Below are 21,507 nucleotides of genomic sequence, written 5' to 3'. Positions count from 1 at the left end.
TCAATGTGGCTTACATAGTACCGGAGAGGCGTTACAGACTCCAGTGTAAACAAATACAAAGTGATGTTGTGGTAAGATAAAGTTCATGTGGCACAGCCACACTAGGGAATCGTACAATGGAAGAGTGTGTTATGTATGACAGTGTCCCACTGGTTATATTCCTTCCATCAGGTCTCAGAGATGCCTATTATATCTAACTAGAGAAAAATGCCCGTTTCTGTTAGAAATGAAATGGGTGCTAGCAAGGTAATCTGATTTTGCCATGAATGTTTTTAATGGAAGTGTTTTTAGATATTTCCTGTGATGCTAATGAATAATTTCCCAGATTGTTTTATGACTAATCTGATGCATGACAATGAGATGTGTTTTTTGTGTTATGCACGTACAGCACATTTGTTGGTCTCTGTGCTTCTGAGTGACCTGTATGTAAGTATGTTTGTGTGGGATTCCGTGAGAGAGAGAAGTGAATGACAGACACAGTGTGTGTATGAGAGAGAGAGTGTGTGTGTGGTACAAAGACACAGTGTGTGTGTGTGTGTGTGTGTGTGTGTGTGTGTGTGTGTGTGACACAGATTTTGTGATAGTGTCAGAGAGAGAAAGAGAATGATCAATGATTTTGGCAGCTCATGCGTTTCCTGCCACACTTGTCTTTAAAGTGCTGTCCGTCAGCTCTCAGTCTCAATGGTTGGTTATGCAATGTGTTAAAGTGTTGTTGAATGGCAGAGTCCAATTGTGTGGTTGGCAGCACCGTGCTTGTTATTTGTTTGTCTGCTAATCTGAAACCAATTAAAGTGGCATTATGCTAGTTAATCTGTGACTGACTTATATGAAAGTATGTGTGTGTGGGAGTGTGTGTGAGAGAGAATTGAGAGATGGTCGACCTAAATGTTGAGATGGTCAACCTTAGAGATGGTCATCCCCGTTTTTTGGCCATAATGGAAACCGAGGACGACCATCTCAAAAATGACCAAATTCAAGCCATTTGGTCGTGGGAGGAGCCAGCATTCGTAGTGCACTGGTCCCCTTCACATGCCAGGACACAAACCGGGCACCCTAGGGGGCACTGCAGTGGACTTCACAAATCGCTGTCAGGTGCATAGCTCCCTTACCTTGGGTGATGAGCCCCCCAAAACCCACTACCCACAACTGTACAACACTACCATGGCCCTTAAAGGGTAAAGGGGGGCACCTAGATGTGGGTACAGTGGGTTTCAGGTGGTTTTGGAGGGCTCCCATTTACCACCACAAGTGTAACAGGTAGGGGGTGGAGGATGGGCCTGGCTCCGCCTGCCTGAAGTGCACTGCAGTACCCACTAAAAACTGCTCCAGGGACCTGCATACTGCTGTGATGGAGCTGGATATGACATTTGAAGCTGGCATAGAGACTGGAAAAAATGTTTTTTAATGTTTTTATTTTGGGTGGGAGGGGGTTGGTGACCACTGGGGGAGTAAGGGGAGGTGATCCCCGATTCCCTCTGGTGGTCATCTGGTCAGTTCGAGCAACTTTTCGAGGCTTGGTCGTGAAAAAAATTGGACCAAGTATTGGCCAAATGCTCGTCAGGGACGCCCTTCTTTTTTCCATTATCGGCTGAGGACACCCATCTGTTAACCACACCCCCGTCCCGCCTTTGGTACACTGCCGACACGCCCCTGTGAACTTTGGTCGTCCCCTCGACAGGAAGCAGTTGAGGACGCCCAAAATCGTCTTTCGATTATGCTGATTTGGGCAACCCTGAGAGAAGGATGCCCATCTCCCGATTTATGTCGGAAGATGGGCGTCCTTCTCTTTCGAAAATGCCCCTGATAGTAAGAATATTTTTAGGTATATTAAAAGCAAGAAGCTGGCAAAAGAATCGGTTGGACCGCTAGATGACTGAGGGGTAAAAGGGGCGATCAGGGAAGACAAAGACAAAACGGAGAGATTAAATGAATTCTTTGGTCTTCACCGAGGAAGATTTGGGAGTGATACTGGTGCCAGAAATGGTATTCGAAACTGGCGAGTCGGAGAAACTGAATTAAATCTCTATAAATGTAGAAGATGTAATGGGGCAATTTGACAAATTGAAGAGTAGCAAATCTCCTGGACAGGATAGTATTCATCCCAGAGTACTGATAGAATTGAAAAATGAACTTGCAGAACTATTGTTAGTAATATGTAATTTATCTTTAAAATCAAGCATGGTTCCGGAAGATTGCAGGGTGACCAATGTAAAACCGATTTTTAAAAAGGGTTCCAGAGGTGATCTGGGAAATTATAGACCGATTAGCCTGATGTTGATGCCGGACAAAATGGTAGAGACTATTATAAAGAACAAAATTACAGAGCGTACTCAAAATCATGGATTAATAAGACAAAGCCAGCATGGATTTAGTGAAAGCAAAATCTTGCCTCACCAATCTACTACATTTCTTTGAAGGGGTGAACAAACATGGATAAAGGTAAGCCAGTTGATGTTGTGGATTTGTTCTATTGTGGATCAAAAACTGATTAAAAGATAGAAAACAGAGAGTAGGGTTAAATGGTCAGTATTGTCAATGGAGAAGGGTAGATATTAGGGTTCACCAGGGGTCTGTGCGGGGACTGCTGCTTTTTAACATTATAAATGAAGACGTTCGCACTCGCCTCCACCCCCGCCCACATGTGTTTCGTCCACAGGTTGTTTTGGAAGACATGTCAGACAGGAAAATAGTAGATGACTACCGCTTATCCAGAACGGCTGTATATCAGCTGTACCAGGAAATAGGACATGATATTGACCCAACCAATGCAAGATCTGGTGAAGCTGGTGATTGTTCTGCAGTTCTTTGCCACAGGGACATTCCAGCATGTATTAGGGGGTAACAGCGGCGTGGACCAGTCTACTGTTTCAAGACATCTAACACAGGTACTACTCAATTTTTGAAAACCCCTCTCCCCGTCTCTGCCCTCCTCTACACCTCTGCCCTCCTCCACCTTTGTTACACCCCTTCTCATATCTTTATTGTTTACAAATGTGCATGACCAAATACGCCCCTTTGCTCTATGTTTCAGGTTCTGCGCGCCCTGAAAAATGTGTTCTCAAGCACATTGCATTTCCTACGGGGGAAGAGGAGCGGAGGAGGATCAAGCGGGACTTCTACAAGATTGCTGGCATGCCCAATGTCCTGGGAGCTATTGACTGCACACATGTTGCCTTCACCCTGCCTGTGAATCAAGAAATGCAGTACCAACAGCAAGATGGGATACTTGCTGAATGTGCAAGCGGTGTGCGATGCAAACCTTAGGATCCTGGATGTTGTGTCACGTTATCCGGGGAGCTGCTATGACTCTTACATCTTGTCTAACAGTTCGCTGGGAAAGAAGTTTGCAGAGGGGCAATTTTGACAAGGGTGGCTTCTTGGTGAATGTTTTGGGTTTTCTAACAGATGTGGCATTGTTTCTGGAGGGTTTGCATAAGACACCTGTTTTAAAAATGACACTACACTTTTAAGGTGAGAGACCTGTGTTTGGCATACTGTTATGCACTGATAGCTATGTCGTGTTCCTCCAGAGGGTGCCAGATATGGATCTAAAACATGGCTACTGACCCCGCTCGCAATGCCCCTGTCGGAGGCAGAGAGGCGCTACAACGAGTCACACATCTCAACTAGATGTACTAGGTTTCGCTGCTTGCACATTTCTGGTGGATCCCTGCAATATTCCCCTGATAAGGTGGCGGATATAGTGATTGTGTGCTGCATGCTTCGTAACATCGCACTGAAGCATCACTTTGACATCGAGATTGTAGTCCCTCCAGAAGTGGACATAACCCCCTTGGACAGAGGATCCGATGTAACCAGGGGAAATGCCGTGCGCCAGCAGCTGATCCAGGAGTACTTTTCAAGAGTTCCTCAGCCTGTGTAGCCACCTACCACTAATATGAGTTACCAAGGTAGAAAATAGAAGGCAAATATGCATAGCTTTATGTGAACCACTGCTGATAATGTAATTCATCACACAAGACAATACAATTTGTATGAGTACTTGAAATGTTCATTTATTTATATCCCACAAATAAAAACTTACGATTAAAACCTTCAGAGGAGTACAATACTACTACTACTACTTAACATTTCTAGAGTGCTACTAGGGTTACACAGCGCTGTACAGTTTAACAATGAAGGACAGTCCCTGCTCAAAGGAGCTTACAATCTAAAGGACGAAATGTCAAGTTAGGGCAGTCTAGATTTCCTGAATAGAGGTATGGTGGTTAGGTGCTGAAGGCAACATTGAGGAGGTGGGCTTTGAGTAAGGATTTGAAGATGGGCAGGGAAAGGGGCCTGGCGAATGGTCTCAGGGAGTTTATTCCAAGCATGGGGTGAGGCGAGGCAGAAAGGGCGGAGCCTGGAGTTGCCGGTAGTGGAGAAGGGTACTGAAAGGAGGGATTTGTCTTGAGAGCGGAGGTTAGGGGTAGGAACGTAGGGGGAGATGAGGGTAGAGAGGTAGGGAGGGCTGCAGATCGAGTGCATTTGTAGGTTAGTAGGAGAAGCTTGAACTGTATGCGGTACCTAATCGGAAGCCAGTGAAGTGACTTGAGGAGAGGGGTGATATGAGTATATCAGTCCAGGCAGAAAATAAGACGTGCAGCAGAGTTCTGAATGGACTGAAGGGGGGATAGATGGCTAAGTGGGAGGCCAGTGAGGAGTAGATTGCAGTAGTCAAGGCAAGAGGTAATGAGAGAGTGGATGAGAGTTCGGGTGATGTGCTCAGAGAGGAAAGGGCGAATTTTGCTAATGTTAAAGAAATGCCTAAATAGACAAACTTTGATTTTCAAGGTGTTTCACTTGCAGCATCACACAGGATCTTGCTATGCCTCCCCAGCCACAGCAGGATGGATCAGCTGTTTCTATAGAAATGCTAAATAGTATTAGTAGAAGTTCTCCTGCGAGTCCTACTGCTCTGGGGGGTTTAAATAGCAGCAGCAGCTGCAGTGAAAGCCATCTCTAGCCTTGTGTATAACCAGTTGTAATTTGATTATCTTACTGCTGGGACAGCAGAGCAGGGGGGTTGGCTGGAGGTGTCCTGGGTTGCCAGGGAGATATTTAACTAGGATCATGAATTCCTGCACATGAGCAGTTCATACCAAGGAGACTTGCACTGACCCCTGAAATTTTAAAAGTGCTAAAAATAAGTTTTAAAAGTATTTGCATTAAATCTAATTGCAGAATATAGGTGCTAGGAAGTGGGATTGGTATGCTATCCAGCTTATAATTGAAAAAGAAAAACGCCTATATTGCGACCCAAATCGGGAGATAGACGTTTATCTCACAAAAACGAATAAAGCGGTATAATCGAAAGCCGAATTTGGACGTTTTCAACTGCACTCCGTCGCGGATGCGAACAAAGTTGATGGGGGCGTGTCGAAGGCGTGGTGAAGGCGGAACTGGGGCGTGGTTATCGGGCGATCAGAGATGGGCGCCTGTCGCCGATAGTGGAAGAAAAATATGCGTTTTTAGCGAGAATTTAGAGCACTTTTCCTGGACCCTGTTTTTCCACGAATAAGGCCCCAAAAAGTGCCCTAAATGACCAGATGACCATGGAGGGAATCGGGGATGACCTCCCCTGACTCCCCCAGTGGTCACAAACCCCCTCCCACCACAAAATATGCCGTTTCACAACTTTTTATTTTCACCCTCAAATGTCATACCCACCTCCCTGGCAGCAGTATGCAGGTCACTGGAGCAGTTATTAGGGAGTGCAGTGGACTTCAGGCAGGTGGACCCAGGCCCATCCCCCCCCCCCCCCACCTGTTACACTTGTACTGGTAAATGGGGAGCCCTCCAAACCGCCCCCCAAACCCACTGTACCCACATGTAGGTGCCACCCTTCACACCCTTAGGGCTATAGTAATGGTGTAGACTTGTGGGCGGTGGGTTTTGAGGGGGATTTGGGGGGCTCAACACCCAAGGGAAGGGTGCTATGCACCTGGGAGCTCTTTTACCTTTTTTTTTGTTTTTGTAAAAGTGCCCCCTAGGGTGCCCGGTTGGTGTCCTGGCATGTGAGGGGGACCAGTGCACTACGACTCCTGGCCACTCCCACGAACAAATGCCTTGGATTTATTCGTTTTTGAGCTGGGCGCTTTCATTTTCCATTATCACTGAAAAACAAAAACGCCCAGCTCACAAATTGTCGAATAAAACATGGACGTCTTTTTTTTTCGAAAATACGGTTCGGTCCGCCCCTTCACGGACCCGTTCTCGGAGATAAACGCCCATGGAGATAGACGTTTTTGTTCAATTATGCCCCTCCACGTACTCAAATTTGCTCAAGCCATATGCAAATTAGTCAGTTTTTGGGAGGTTCTCATTTGCATATTTATGGGTAAAAATTGTTGGAAATGTTTACAGCCTTAATGTTAGGGCATGGCTGTGATCATAAATGTGAACTTTGATCCAAAAATGTAGGGTTTAGCTAGTGTATCAATGAATGTTGTTAGGGGGATGGGAACTGTGACATAGCACAGGTGGTAAGTGGGGCTGCGAGAAACAACAGAAAAAAAACATTAACTATTGAGCATGTACTAGTTTTCTACAGAGAAAAGGTGGAAGCAAACACATAAAATAGGAAGGACAATTGGGTGAACAAATGTACAAAACAAATAAATGCATCTGTGAACATTTTTTTTTGTAAATCTGTCAATGATACTTACTATTGAGAGTGAGGCTGCCACACAGGGGAGGTACAGGAGGGTGTTCTGTGGTCCTGCCTGTGATTAAAAAAAAGGAATGTTTGAGATTGACATAACTGTGCGTTAAAGAATATAAACTATCGAGACAGGTGAGATACTTGGAAAAGCAGGCCCGGGAGAACAGGATGGGAAAGGGGGAGGGGGGTTTGCCTTGTCCAGGCTGTAAGAAAAAAAACATTAGAGGTTTGACTACATGTGGAGGGATAGTGAGGAGCACGCTAACTGTGCCCCAGAGGATATGACAAACAGATATAAAAACACAAAGCTTGAGATTAGTACTTACTCAGAAGAGCAGGGCTGGGATTCCAGGAATGGAGAGCATGGCTGGGAGACTGTGGGTGGCTTGTCACCCAGGCTGTAGGAAAAAAAACAAGGTAGGTTTCAGTCCATGTGCAGGGATACTGAGAGCACACACTGTGCCGCTGACAATATAAGTACATAAGTATTGCCACACTGGGAAAAGACCAAGGGTCCATCGAGCCCAGCATCCTGTCCATGACAGCGGCCAATCCAGGCCAAGGGCACCTGGCAAGCTTCCCAAACGTACAAACATTCTATACATGTTACTCCTGGAATGTGGATTTTTCCCAAGTCCATTTAGTAGCGGTTTATGGACTTGCCCTTTAGGAAACCGTCTAACCCCTTTTAAAACTCTGCCAAGCTAACCGCCTTCACCACGTTCTCTGGCAACGAATTCCAGAGTTTAATTATGCATTGGGTGAAGAAAAATGTTCTCCGATTTGTTTTAAATTTACTACACTGTAGTTTCATCGCATGCCCCCTAGTCCTAGTATTTTTGGAAAGCATGAACAGACGCTTCACATCCACCTGTTCCACACCACTCATTATTTTATATACCTCTATCATGTCTCCCCTCAGCCGTCTCTTCTCGAAGCTGAAAAGCCCTAGCCTCCTTAGTCTTTCTTCATAGGGAAGTCGTCCTATCCCCGCTATCATTTTAGTCGCCCTTCGCTGCACCTTTTCCAATTCCACTATATCTTTCTTGAGATGCGGCGACCAAAATTGAACACAATACTCAAGGTGCGGTCGCACCATGGAGCGATACAATGGCATTATAACATCCTCACACCTGTTCTCCATACCTTTCCTAATAATACCCAACATTCTATTCGCTTTCCAAGCCGCAGCAGCACACTGACCAGAAGCTTTCAGTGTATTATCGACAACGACACCCAGACCCCTTCTTGGTCCATATCTCCTAATGTGGAACCTTGCATGACGTAGCTATAATTCGGGTTCTTTTTTCCCACATGCATCACCTTGCACTTGCTCACATTAAATGTCATCTGCCATCTAGCCGCCCAGTGTCCCAGTCTCGTAAGGTCCTTCTGTAATTTTTCACAATCCTGTCGCGAGTTAACGACTTTGAATAACTTTTGTGTCATCAGCAAATTTAATTACCTCGCTAGTTACTCCCATCTCTAAATCATTTATAAATATATTAAAAAGCAGCGGTCCTAGCACAGACCCCTGAGGAACCCCACTAACTACCCTTCTCCATTGTGAATACTGCCCATTTAAGCCCACTCTCTGTTTCCTATCCTTCAACCAGTCACAATAGGACTTTTCCTTTTATCCCATGACCCTCCAATTTCTTCTGTAGCCTTTCATGAGGTGCCTTGTCAAACGCATGTTGAAAATCCAGATACACAATATCAACTGGCTCCCCTTTGTCGACATGTTTGTTTACTCCTTCAAAGAATTGAAGTAAATTGGTCAGGCAAGATTTCCACACACAAAAGCCGTGCTGACTCGGTCTCAGTAATCCATGTCCTCGGATGTGCTCTGTAATTTTGTTTTTAATAATAGCCTCTACCATTTTCCCTGGCACTGACGTCAGACTCGCCTTTCTATAATTTCCCGGATCTCCCCTGGAACCTTTTTTAAAAATGGGTGTTACATTGGCCACCCTCCAATTTTCCGGTACCACGCTCGATTTTAAGGATAAATTACATATCACTAGCAGTAGCTCCGCAAGCTCATTTTTCAGTTCTATCAGTACTCTTGGATGAATACCATCCGGTCCAGGAGATTTGCTACTCTTCAGTTTGCTGAACTGCCCCATTACGTCCTCCAGGTTTACCGTGAAGTCAGTAAGTTTCTCCAACTCGTCCGCTTGAAATATCATTTCCGACACTGGTATCCCACCCAAATCTTCCTTGGTGAAGACTGAAGCAACGAATTCATTCAATCTCTCCGCTACGTCTTTGTCATCCTTGAGCGCCCCTTTTACCCCTCGGTCATCCAGTGGCCCAACTGATTCTTTTGCTGGCTTCCTGCTTTTAATATAACGAAAAAAAATTTACTATGTTTTTTTGCCTCTAATGCTATCTTTTTTTCGTACTCCCTCTTTGCCTTCTTTATCTGTGCCTTGCATTTGCTTTGACACTCCTTATGCTGCTTCTTGTTATTTTCAGATGGTTCCTTCTTCCATTTTCTGATGGCGTTTCTTTTAGCCCTAATAGCTTCCTTCACCTCACTTTTGAACCAGGCTGGCTATCTTTTGGAGTTCCGTCTTTCTTTTCTAATTAATGGAATATGTTTGGCCTGGGCCTCCAGGATGGTATTTTTGAACATCGTCCATGCCTGTTGTACAGTTTTTACCCTCTCAGTTGTCCCCCTAAGTTTTTTTCCCACCGTTCTTCTCATTTTATCATAGTCTCCTTTTTTAAAGTTAAACGCTAGAACTAACTCATCCAAGATGGCCGACAAGTAGGAAGCAGAGAAGTTTGCTCCCTAAAGAAATTTAATATATTTCCTTTTTACTTTATTTTTTGGTATTCTTACCTTTTATTTAGTGGAATATTCCGAAGAGAAAGGGGGAAACCTAAGGGACCTCTACTTCCTAAGGTGGAAACTCCCTCACTTCGTCAAACATCTATCTCAGCGTTCCTGGCTTCGACACCGACGGGCGTTTCCGCTGCCGGTGCAGGGGAGAGCACCAGCTTGGAGAGTGATTTTTCACTCAGCCCTGCTGGCCCGTTAACCCCTCCATTCCCGCAGCCTACTGGAGTACCAGTTCCGGAGAGAGGAATATTGACGTCTCCGAAAGAGAGGCAGGTCCCGGGTGAAAAAACGAAGGTGCGGGAAGAAATGGAGGGTGACCAACGACCTCAAGCCACAGCAGTGGTTCTGGAACAGAAAGATACTTCATCGGCTGAAATGTTGCTATGTTTGTCGGCAACTCAACTGCTGGTAAGACTGGCTGAGGTTTCATTGGAAGCTATAAGGTCTGTCTATCGTTTATTTCAGTTTCCTTAAGTAATGCTACGCAAATAAAAAGCATGAAAACTGACTTAGAAGCAGTATCAACTAAACAATTGAAATTTGATAGAGAGTTACAAAAATTGCGTGAGGTTCAAACTCAAGTGGTGAGTGATAGACTAATGACTGTAAGAAAAATTTAAAACTTAGAAAATGCTATGAGGAACCAAAACCTGAGAATTTTAAACTTTCCTATAAGTGAGTTGATATCTCCAAAAGAGATGCTCTTCAGATTTCTCAAGGAAAAGTTTAAATATTCAGAGCAAATGTTTCCACCGGTTCAAAAAATTTACCAGTAAAGCAAGAAATTTTCCAGGATCAAGGAACTCAAGCTCAGTCAAAAGATCAATCAGAAGGTTTGGATTTGACTGCTTTTTTAGAGCAATCTAATGAAGAAATAAAAAAGAGATCTACACTACTAGTGAAGTTTGTATTCCTCCAAGACAAAGAAGCATTATTAAAACTTTATTTTCAAAAATCTAATGTGGACTTTTCAGGAGGGGAAAATTTCTATTTTCCCAGATGTTTCAAAATGGACACAACAACGTAGAAAGAAGTTTTTGGACTTGAGACAAGAAGTTATTTCACTGCAAGCCAGATTTCAATTACGTTTTCCCATGCAAATGTTTGGTAACATTTAAGGATAAGAAATATGTTTTTTATGATGTTAACCAGTTGAGTGAATTTATAAAGGCCAAGAAGGAAATAGGACAACCCGTATAACTAACAGGCTTAAGTAATATAAAAGAAGCCTCATTTTGTTCTATATGTATTGATCTGCTACCAAATCCCCTTGGTATATTTCCTAGGGCACCTTGGATCTACCTTATGTGGACTATATTAGAGTGTGGGAATTACATTATTCATGTTTATATTTCTTTCATTAGAGATTTTTTGCCTTAACTCTAATTTTTCCTCAAAGATGATGTATCTTTGTAAAGTTAATATGGAAAATATATTTAAAAAAAAAAGTAAACGCTAACGTATTTGACTTCCTTTGTATAGTTACTTCAAGGTGATATTAAAACTGATCATATTATGATCACTGTTATCAAGCGGCCCCAATACCATAACGTCCCTCACCAGATCATGTGCTCCACTAATGACCAGGTCTAGAATGTTTCCTTCTCTCGTTGGCTCCTGCACCAGCTGCTCCATAAAGCTGTCCTTGATTTCATCAAGGAATTGTACCTCTCTAGCGTGTCCTGATGTTACATTTACCCAGTCTATATTTGGATAATTGAAGTCACCCATTATTATTACATTGCCCATTTTGTTTGCGTCTCTGATTTCTTTTATCATTTCTGCGTCTACCTGCTCATCCTGGCGAGGCGGGCGGTAGTACACTCCTATCACCGTCCTTTTCCCTTTTATACATGGAATTTCAACCCACAATGATTCAAAGGTGTGATTTGTGTCCTGCTGAATTTGTAATCTATCTGAGTCAAGGCTCTCGTTAATATATAATGCTACCCCTCCACCAGTCCGGTCCACCCTATCACTACGATATACTTTGTACCCCGGTATGACAGTGTCCCACTGGTTATCCTCCTTCCACCAGGTCTCAGTAATGCCTATTATATCCAATTTTTCATTTAGTGCAATATATTCCAACTCTCCCATCTTATTTCTTAGACTCCTAGCATTTACATATAGACATTTCAGAGTATGTTTGTTGTTCCTATTTGCATGATGCTTAGTACTGGACACTACTGATTTGCCATCTTTTGTCTGATCTTTAGTTGTATTTAAGGGCACCTGGCCTACCACGGTCTGTTGTGCAACCTCACTATCCAGCAGGGGCGTAGCCACGGTGGGCCTGGACGGGCCCAGGCCCACCCACTTTAACTCCAGACCCAGCCAACATCCCTCCCATGTCGCGTGCTGCCTTTTCTCCGCATCAAGAGCTTTACCTGCAACGGAAATGCTTGTCCTCCCCGCCAGCGCTACCTCGGTCCCTGCATGCTACCCTGCCTCTGTCCCTGCCTGCATTCTTTTCTTCAATTGTCGCGTCGCCGGCAGCGCTGCCATTCACTCAGGCAGCTCCGCTCCCCTCTGCCGCGTCCATCTGGCCCTACGTAAACAGGAAGTGCGTCAGAAAGAGCCGGATGGACGCGGCAGAGGGGAGCGGAGCTGCCTGAGTGAATGGAAGCTCTGCCGGTGACGCGACGATCGAAGAAAAGAATGCAGACAGAGGCAGGGTAGCGTGCAGGGACTGAGGCAGCGCCGGCGGGGAGGACAAGCATTTCCGTTGCAGGCGCAGTGGGATGCAGGGGTGGAGAGAGAGGCAGGGAAGGGCATGAAAGCTGCCTTGCAGCAATTCCTCAAGGCCGCCACACTACAGCAGTGGCTAGGAGGAGAAACTGGTTGGGCATCAGTGCCCTTGCCCTGGGCCTGCCCCGTGAGAGGGGGTGGGGTGGAGAGAGTGAGTGAGTGAGACGGTGGGGTGGAGAGATAATTGTTTGACATGGGGGAAGGGAGAGATGCAGGAGGAAAAGAGAGAGAGAATTGTTTGATATGGGTGTGGTGGGGAGAGGAAGGGAAAGGCTGCAGAGGAGTGGCAAAGGACGATAGAGGAAAAAAGTGTTGGACATGACAGTGGAGGGAAGGGAGTGAGAGATAAGAGAGGGAAATATTGAACATGGCTGGAGGGGAGAGAAAAAGATGTTAGACCAGGGGCTCAAGGCAGGGAGAGAGAGAGAGAGAGAAAGAAAGAAAGAAAGAAAGAAAGGGATAGTGGACAATATGGGAGAGATGTTGGACATAGAGGTGGAGCAAAGGGAAGGAGAGATGCTGCACAAGAGAGGGGGAAGAGGGAGATATTGGATCCAGGGGCAGAAGGGAGATATGCTGGACAATGGGTAAGAGAGAGAAATGCAGGACAATGGAGGGAGGGGTAGGAGGGAGGGGACAGGCATATGCTGGTGGGGGGAGGGGGTAAGGCTATGAGAGTGAAGAGAGGATAAAGAGAGAAGGGGACATGGTAATGAAATGAATGAGAGGATAGTGATTACAGATGGTAGAAATATGGTAATGGTGCGTAGATTGAAGATGGAAGGGAATGGAAGGCTGGGAAGGAGTGAGTTTGGATATGGGTGAGCTAGTGGGTGAAAGGAGATGAAAATTTGATAGATATCTGAAAAGTAAAAAGGAGGAAAAAGTTTAGAAAGAGGGTTAAATTTGAGTGGACAGAGGCAGAAAAGAACAAAAAACAGAAAGGAAAGAGCTAAAATGGAAAGATCAATATTTCAGAAGCAGTTGTAGTGAGGAAATGGAACGAGAGGAGAGAAAAGACTAATGGACAACAGTTGCTTGAAGAATTAGCAGAAGACGATGGGAAAGAGAAACTGAAACCAACATAATAGAAAAATAAAATGTCCAGACAACAAAAGGTAGAAAAATAATTTTATTTTGAATGTTTTAAATGGAATATGTTCAGTTTTATTGTGTTCAGTAGAAAAGGAAATGCATTTTTGTTTTTATTTCTCCAGTGTTGCACTACATGTTGAGGTTCTCAGTTCAATTTTTGTCTACATATTTTTATTTCTAATTTGTAATCCCTTGTTCTGTATTTGGTGATGGTCTGTCAGTGTGAGACTGTAATGGCAGATGGGGAGATTAAAGAGGAGAGGGCTTCATTATTTTCTGCCCTGGGTCCCAGCATGGCTAACAGCAGCCCTGACCCTTGCTGTAGCTGGTGGGGATCCCCAAGCCCTGCTAGCTGAGGACCTCCACTGAAGGTGGCCAGAAATCCCTTCTGCTGAGCTTGGCAAATGGGGGCAGCATCCTTGAGCCACTGACAACTAAGCATGCATGGGGTGCCGCTATCGGTGGATCAAGGAGTTGTTGCTTCTGACCTAGCTTGGTAAAAGTAAATTCTGGCCATCTTTGGTGGAAGTTTTCAGGTGACAGAGCTTGGGGATCTTCATCAACTAAAGTATTTATCTTTTGAGTTGGGAAATGCTGGGGGAGGGGGTTAGAGAGAAAATTTTGTGCCCACCCACTTTGGGTTCAGGCCCACCCAAAATTGGCTGTCTGGCTACGCCACTGCTATCCAGAAACCCTATCTTCCCTGTTTGTGAGGTATCTTTGCAAGATACCTTATCCTGAACCATGCGCTTTTGAGCGACTGTCGGCCTTCCCCCCATTTCTAGTTTAAAAGCTGCTCTATCTCCTTTTTAAATGCCGACGCCAGCAGCCTGGTCCCACCCTGGTTAAGGTGGAGCTCATCCTTTTGGAATATTAAAAACAGGTATAAACGGATGAAGCACCTGAGATTACTCCGTACTTTGAAGAGCAGGAGTGGAAGGAACACCATTACTGGGAGACCAGGAAGTGACCGTGGGAGGTTGACTTGTCACCCAGGCTGAAGAAAAAAAATACAAGGTAGGTTTAAGTACATCTGTAGGGATAGTGAGGAGGCCGCAGTCCCTGCCTGCGAGGATTAAAAAAACAAGTCTGAACACAACAAGCACCTGAGATACTATACTTACTTGGAAGAGCAGCTCTGGTAGTGCATGAAGGGACAGAGGTGGGCTGGCTTGTCGTCTAGGCTGTAATAAAAATAAAAATAAAATGTTTAAAGTGCACTAATATGTGTGTTGTGTGTTTGGTGGCTAGCCACAGGAGATACTAACAGAGAAGTGCTGGGAGACGAGAGTAGGGGGAAAAAAAGATGACAAAGGGGATAGAGGATATGTGACTGGGGAAGAGATGTATATAGGGAATACATAATGAGAATATACCATTTGCAGAGCAGGAACTGATGGCGGGATCATCACCCAACACCTCACGCCGCATCCCCCTGATCTCCTGCCGGAGATCCAGAAACATCTGCTGTTGCTGTGCGAAATGCCTTTCTGCTTGCTGGGAATTCCTTCTCATTATGTCGCACAACTCACTCAAAAGGGCGTTGGTCTTCTCCAACTCAATCATCGATGCATTGCCCTGCTGACATATGGCATCTGTGGAATGCTGGACATGCACTACCACTTCTTTAAGCAGTGTGTTGATCCCCTCATTCCACTTCGCCTGCATCTCCCACAACTGGCGACGATCCTCCCATTCCTCCATTGGGGGTGTATGAGGACGGTTATTGGGCAACTGCATAGCAGAAGATAGTGGGGCGACATGAACATTGAGGGGGGTTGTGACATCTACCAGCTCAAGGGTCACAGTTTCCTCAGCCTCTCCATCCTCTCCTCCCTCTGTAGGTGTCATCAACCATAGACCTAACAAATAGAAAGGCAAGTAATTAAACACACGAACACAAACAACGCCAATGTCCTATTGAAACTTCATGCAACACACAATGACACCTAAGTACTCACGTGCTTCTTGTTTAGCTTGGCTGCAACATGGTGCTGCAGGCTCTGACACCCCTGTGGAAGTGCCCGCAACCGGATTAACAACCGGTTGCTGAGCCCACTAATACTGGTCCCTTCCAGCACCCCACAGCACAGCACATCACATCACTTTCTCTGTCCTCAGTTGTGGGACCTGGGGTCGCACCTGGCAATCTGGTGTCATCTTCCAAATGTTCACCTACAAAGACAAACACAAACGAGTTTGATCCAAACCTACCCATCACCACAGTTCTTACCGTCACCACACTGTCTGCAATACGTAAAACAAACTCACCCTCCATATCACCAGTGGCCTCCTCCGACGTGTTGACACCACCACACAGGCCGACTACCTGCTCACGGCCAAGGGTGGGCAACACAGCTTCCTCCAGGGGAGTCAGCTCCAAGGCACAGCGAGGGCCACCCCCTGTACCCTTTCCATGTTTCCACTTCTTCCGTGTCTTGGCTATGACGATATCCTTGAAGTCTTGCCACCGATGCTTACACTGCTCCACAGTGCGCATCTGCACACCGACAGCAGTCACATCATCCGCAATGTTCCTCCATATTTTGTTCTTTTGTCCAAGCGAGAGCCTGGACTTTTAAAAAAGCCGACCAAATTCTTCGCATACATGACGCACCAGAACTTGTAGCTCATCCTCCGTGAATTTTGGCGCATGCTTTCGCTTAACATTGCCATCGGGGACCTAATTTTCAAGCACTGTTTCCTCATCCTCCTCACGCCGTGGCACATTATCCTCCATTGCTTACAGAAAAATAAAATGGAGGAGATGTTAACATCTTGAAAATGCACACTTTTCACCTTGCCATCACCCTGCCATAAGCTCATCTCTACGCTTCAAACGGCACTTACCAATGAAAAGTTGAAAACAGAAAGGAGCAACCAACATGGCACACCCACACACCTTAAATAAAATAAAATGGAGAAGTTAACAACAGGAAAATGCAAGAAAAATCCCATTGAACACCATTCATAAGCTCATGGAAATATATTACTTACCTATGAAAACTTGAGAACAAAGGAACAAACAACGTGGCACACACCACACACCTTAAATAAAATAAAATGGAGGAGAAGTTAACAACAGGAAAATGTAAGAAAAATCCCATTAAACACTATTCATAAGCTCATGGAAACGTCTTACTTACCTATGAAAACGTGGAAGCAGAAAGGAAAAAAACAACGGAAAATCAAGCAAGAGTCAAGCAACGAGGCAGACACAACTTGCCAGTAGCTGTTGTGATCAAAAAATCACGCGCCTATAAGGTCCGCTTAGAGAGTGACGTGTATCTTACACGCCCTGGACGCATGCGTACACTAGCCGCGGTGATATCGTGTGTTTCCCGAATGAATGTTGTGCGCATGCGTTTCCTACACTGCTAGTGGGGATTTCACCAGATTAGCGATACTTTCATGCATCCGACTTTTGAATACCTCGCCGAACATTTTCCAGTTGTTTTTTTAGAGCATCCATCGTTTTTTCTAAATTGGTATGTCTACTACGTGACTTTTGCGTTTTCGGTTCTTTTACGTTTTGTTGATGCATCTGGGCCTAAATCACTAGACAAAGAAACTGTGTGAGACAAAAGGAAGGGGGGGGGGGGGGGGGTGTAAGAAGCCAAGAAAAACTGCTGACATGCAAGCTTCAAAGACTCTTTCTCTCTATCCTGACTCTATTTTTCTCCCTTCTTATTATCAATTTTTTTTGTATGCTTTTTGATCTGTTACGCTGAGCAGTGGTACAGGGACACCTCTTGATGAGATGCCCAGATTTGGTAAAGGGCTTCTGCCATATATCTCATTTCTTAGCTCTGATTTACCCTGCACTTCTTTATTCCCTATTCATGGGCGTAGTTTGACTGTTTCATTTGGGGGGGGGGGGGGGCAAAAGATGGGGCAGGGCATATTAGCATATTCATTTGCATATATATATATATATATATATATATATGTATTTTGGGAATAACCATAATGAATATGTGTGAGATATCTCATACATATATATTATGGTTGTTCCCAAAAAAAATCCAGCTCTTTCTCCCTTCCTTCCTTCCTTCTTTCCTCCTTACCCAGCACTCCCTCTTCCTCTCTAGTAGTATTTCCCCACCCCCTTTCCTATACCATGCCAGTGTAGACCTTAGAAATGCATAAGCTCTATATGTAGATCCTTCAAGAGGTAGTGTGTCATGATTTAGGCTCTATACCCTTTCTGATGTTTTGGTGCCATCTCAGTAAGGCCAACACACAATCTCTCCAGTGCAAAACACTATGCACAAACTTGTGCAAAAACCCACTCATAACCTTACCAAACCATAACAGAACTAATTCCAAGAACACAATGAGCTACAACCTTCTGCATGGAAAGGCAGCACTGTAATTACGCTGGGCTCTAAAACACCAGTACACTACCTAATGAAAAAAACAAAAAGGGCTGCAAATACTGCACACTAGCAGAATACTGCACCTTGATCACACATGAAAAACAGATAACAACAGATATGACACAAGGAACTAGAAATAAAAAAAAATATGAAGGCAAAATACTGAACTGGAAAGTTACCTGAAGAAGTTAGACTCGGCATGCAGCAATACTAGAAAAATTGAAACTTACATGCAAAATATCACAGATGCAAGTTTCCAAAAGCTAACATATTCCAATTAATACATTCTGAATAAAATACTTTTTTCTACCTTTGTTGTCTGAGCATTTGGTTTTTCTAGTTGCTTTGGTCCCAGTGTCTTCTGTTTTATGCAGTGTCTTCTTTCCATTTGATATTTTTTCACTCACCATGTCCACCATGTCCTTATGCATCCTGTCTACCATCTGTAGCCCTGTCCCTATTCTTCCTCGAATTTCAGTATCTGCCCTCAAAGTGTTCCGATCCAGCCCTTAAATTCAGCAGTTTCCCCTTCATCCATATCTAGCATTTTTTCTCATCTCACTCCCCTCCCCTCCATCCATCCATGTGCATCTACTTCATCTGTCTTCCCTCCCCTCCATCCATGTCCAACATTTCTCCTCTCTCCCTTCCCCTCCATCCGTGTGCATCTCCTTCCTTTGTCTTTCCTTCCCTCCATCCTTGTCCAACATTTCTCCTCTCTTAACTGCCCTCCACTCCATCCATGTCTAGCATTTCTCCTCTCTCCCTTCCCCTCCATCCATGTGCATCTCCTTCCTGACTTCCCTCCCCTCCATCCATCCATGTTCAGCATCTCTCCATTCTTCCCTACCCTCTCCTCCATCCACCCATATCCAGAAAGTTTCCTCTCCCCTGCCCCTTCCATTCATCCATCCATGGCCAGCAATTCTCCCCTCTCCCCTGCCCTCTCCTTCATCCACCCATATCCAACTCCTCCAGGCGAGCATAGCCACAATAAAAGTGTGCGTGCCGGACGATCTACCGGTCGGGGGAGGTTAAAAGTTTTTCACCAAAGGTGGCCTCTTGTAACCTTCGATCGGTGGGTTCTTCAAATAGTCCGGCAAGGATACTCCCTCAACTTGATTTCCAAACCTCCAAATTGCCCACCGGGAGCTCAGTCCTTCAGCTTCCAGCACAGGCAGGTACTTATAGAGTAACTCTCCGCGCTTCTCAGTGCCAATGCGGTCGAGCCCGTGCCACCAGGGCAAGAAGGGCTGGGATTCTATTCCAGGTATTTCGATGCCTGGCTCTCCGTTTTTCTTGAGCCCTCATCCCCATCCCTCATTCTTGGTGACTTCAACATACACGTTGATAACCCATCCGACTCATATGTTTCTCAGTTCCTCACGCTTACCTCCTCCTTCAACCTCCAACTGAGCTCCTCTACCCCTACTCACAAATCTGGCCATTGTCTTGATCTCGTCCTCTCTTCTACTTGCTCACCCTCCAATTTCCGCGCATCAGCTCTTCCTCTCTCTGACCATCACCTAATCACATTCACACTTCAGCACCCTCCCCCTCATTCTCGCCCAACATTAAATACTACTTCCAGAAATCTCCAGGCTGTTGACCCCCTCACTTTATCCTCTAGTATCTCTGATCTCCTCCCTTCCATCATGTACTCCGAATCTGTTGACAAAGCTGTCTCCACTTACAATGCCACTCTCTCCTCTGCTCTAGAAACCCTTGCACCGTCCATCTCCCGTCCCACAAGGCGTACCAATCCCCTGCCCTGGCTGACCCCTTGCACCCGATACCTTCGCTCCTGCGCCCGTTCGGCTGAACGCCTCTGGAGGAAATCTCGCACCCATACTGATTTCATTCACTTCAAATTCATGCTATCCTCCTTCCAATCCTCCCTATTCCTCGCCAAACAGGACTATTACACCCAATTGACTAATTCCCTCAGCTCTAATCCTCGTCGTCTCTTCGCCACCCTCAAATCCCTCCTCAAAGTGCCCTCTGCTCCCCCCCCCCCCCTCACTCTCTCCTCAATCTCTGGCCGACTACTTCCGTGACAAGGTCCAGAAGATCAACCTTGAATTCACCACCAAACCTTCTCCTCCTCTTCATCCTATAACCCACTCTCTCAACCAACCATCCCAGGCCTCCTTCTCCTCTTTTCATGATATCACCGAAGAGGAAACCGCCCATCTCCTCTCCTCCTCGAAATCCACCTCAGACCCCATCTCCACCAGCCTACTTAGCACCATTGCTCCTACTATCACCCCCACCATCTGTCATATCCTCAACCTCTCTCTCTCCACTGCAACTGTCCCGGACACCTTCAAGGATGCTGTGGTCACACCACTCCTCAAAAAACCATCTCTTGACCCTACCTGTCCCTTCAACTACCGCCCCATTTCCCTCCTACCCTTCCTCTCCAAGATACTTGAACGTGCCGTTCACAGCCGTTGCCTTGATTTTCTCTCCTCATGCCATCCTCGATCTGCTTCAATCCGGCTTTCGCCCCCTACACTCGACAGAAACGGCACTATCTAAAGTCTGCAATGACCTGTTCCTCGCCAAATCCAAAGGTCACTACTCCATCCTCATCCTCCTCGACCTATCCGCCGCTTTTGACACTGTCAATCACAACCTACTTCTTGCCACACTGTCCTCCTTTGGGTTCCAGGGCTCTGTCCTCTCCTGGTTCTCCTCTTATCTCTCCCATCGTACCTTCAGAGTACACTCTCATGGTTTGTCCTCCTCCCCTATCCCGCTCTCTGTTGGAGTTCCTCAGGGATCTGTCCTTGGGCCCCTCCTTTTTTCAATCTACACCTCTTCCTTAGGCTCCCTGATCTCATCTCATGGTTTTCACTATTATCTTTATGCTGATGACACCCAGCTGTATCTCTCCACACCAGACATCACTGCAGAAACCCAGGCCAAAGTATCGGCCTGCCTATCTGACATTGCTGCCTGGATGTCCAACCGCCACCTGAAACTGAACCTGGCCAAGAATGAACTTATGTTTTCCCACCCAACCCACTTCTCCTCTCCCTTCACTCTCTATCTCAGTTGATAACACCCTCATCGTCCCCGTCTCATCTGCCCGCAACCTCGGAGTCATCTTCGACTCCTCCCTCTCCTTCTCTGCGCATATCCAGCAGATAGCCAAGACCTGTCGCTTCTTCCTCTACAACATTAGCAAAATTCGCCCCCTTCCTCTCTGAGCACACCACCCGAACTCTCATCCACTCTCTCATTACCTCTTGCCTTGACTACTGCAACCTACTCCTCACCGGCCCTCCCACTTAGCACCTATCCCCCCTTCAGTCCATCCAGAACTCTGCCGCATGTCTTATCTTCCGCCTGGACCGATATACTCATATCACTCCTCTCCTCAAGTCACTTCACTGGCTTCCGATCAGATACCGCATACAGTTCAAGCTTCTCCTACTAACCTACAATGCACTCGATCTGCAGCCCCTTCTTACCTCTCTACCCTCATCTCCCCTTAGTCCCTACCTGTAACCTCCGCTCTCAAGACAAATCCCTCCTTTCAGTACCCTTCTCTACCACCGCCAACTCTAGGCTCTGCCCCTTTCTGCCTCGCCTCACCCCATGCTTGGAACAAACTCCCTGAGCCCATACGCCCAGGCCCCCTCCCTACCCATCTTCAAATCATTGCTCAAAGCCCACCTCTTCAATGTCGCTTTCGGCACCTAATCACCAACACCTCTATTCAGGGAAATCTAGACTCCCCCAACTGACATTTCATCCTT

General features: G+C 45.7%; 1 long non-coding RNA gene across 1 annotated transcript; it reads right to left on the bottom strand.

Annotated features, from left to right (window-relative positions):
• Window positions 1–210: 210 nt before the first annotated feature.
• Window positions 211–17,793, bottom strand: LOC115479435. Its single transcript, XR_003943694.1, has 3 exons — window positions 17,783–17,793; window positions 8,285–8,291; window positions 211–342 (listed from the first exon to the last, which is right to left on the bottom strand). It is a non-coding gene; the product is annotated as an uncharacterized LOC115479435 (long non-coding RNA).
• Between the last annotated feature and the right edge of the window lie 3,714 nt (window positions 17,794–21,507).

The sequence above is a fragment of the Microcaecilia unicolor genome, chromosome 11 (genome assembly GCF_901765095.1).
Source record: "Microcaecilia unicolor chromosome 11, aMicUni1.1, whole genome shotgun sequence".
NCBI classification, from domain to species: domain Eukaryota; kingdom Metazoa; phylum Chordata; class Amphibia; order Gymnophiona; family Siphonopidae; genus Microcaecilia; species Microcaecilia unicolor.
The sequence above is the reverse complement of the archived record's forward strand: the minus strand, read 5'-3'. Positions and strand labels throughout refer to the sequence as shown.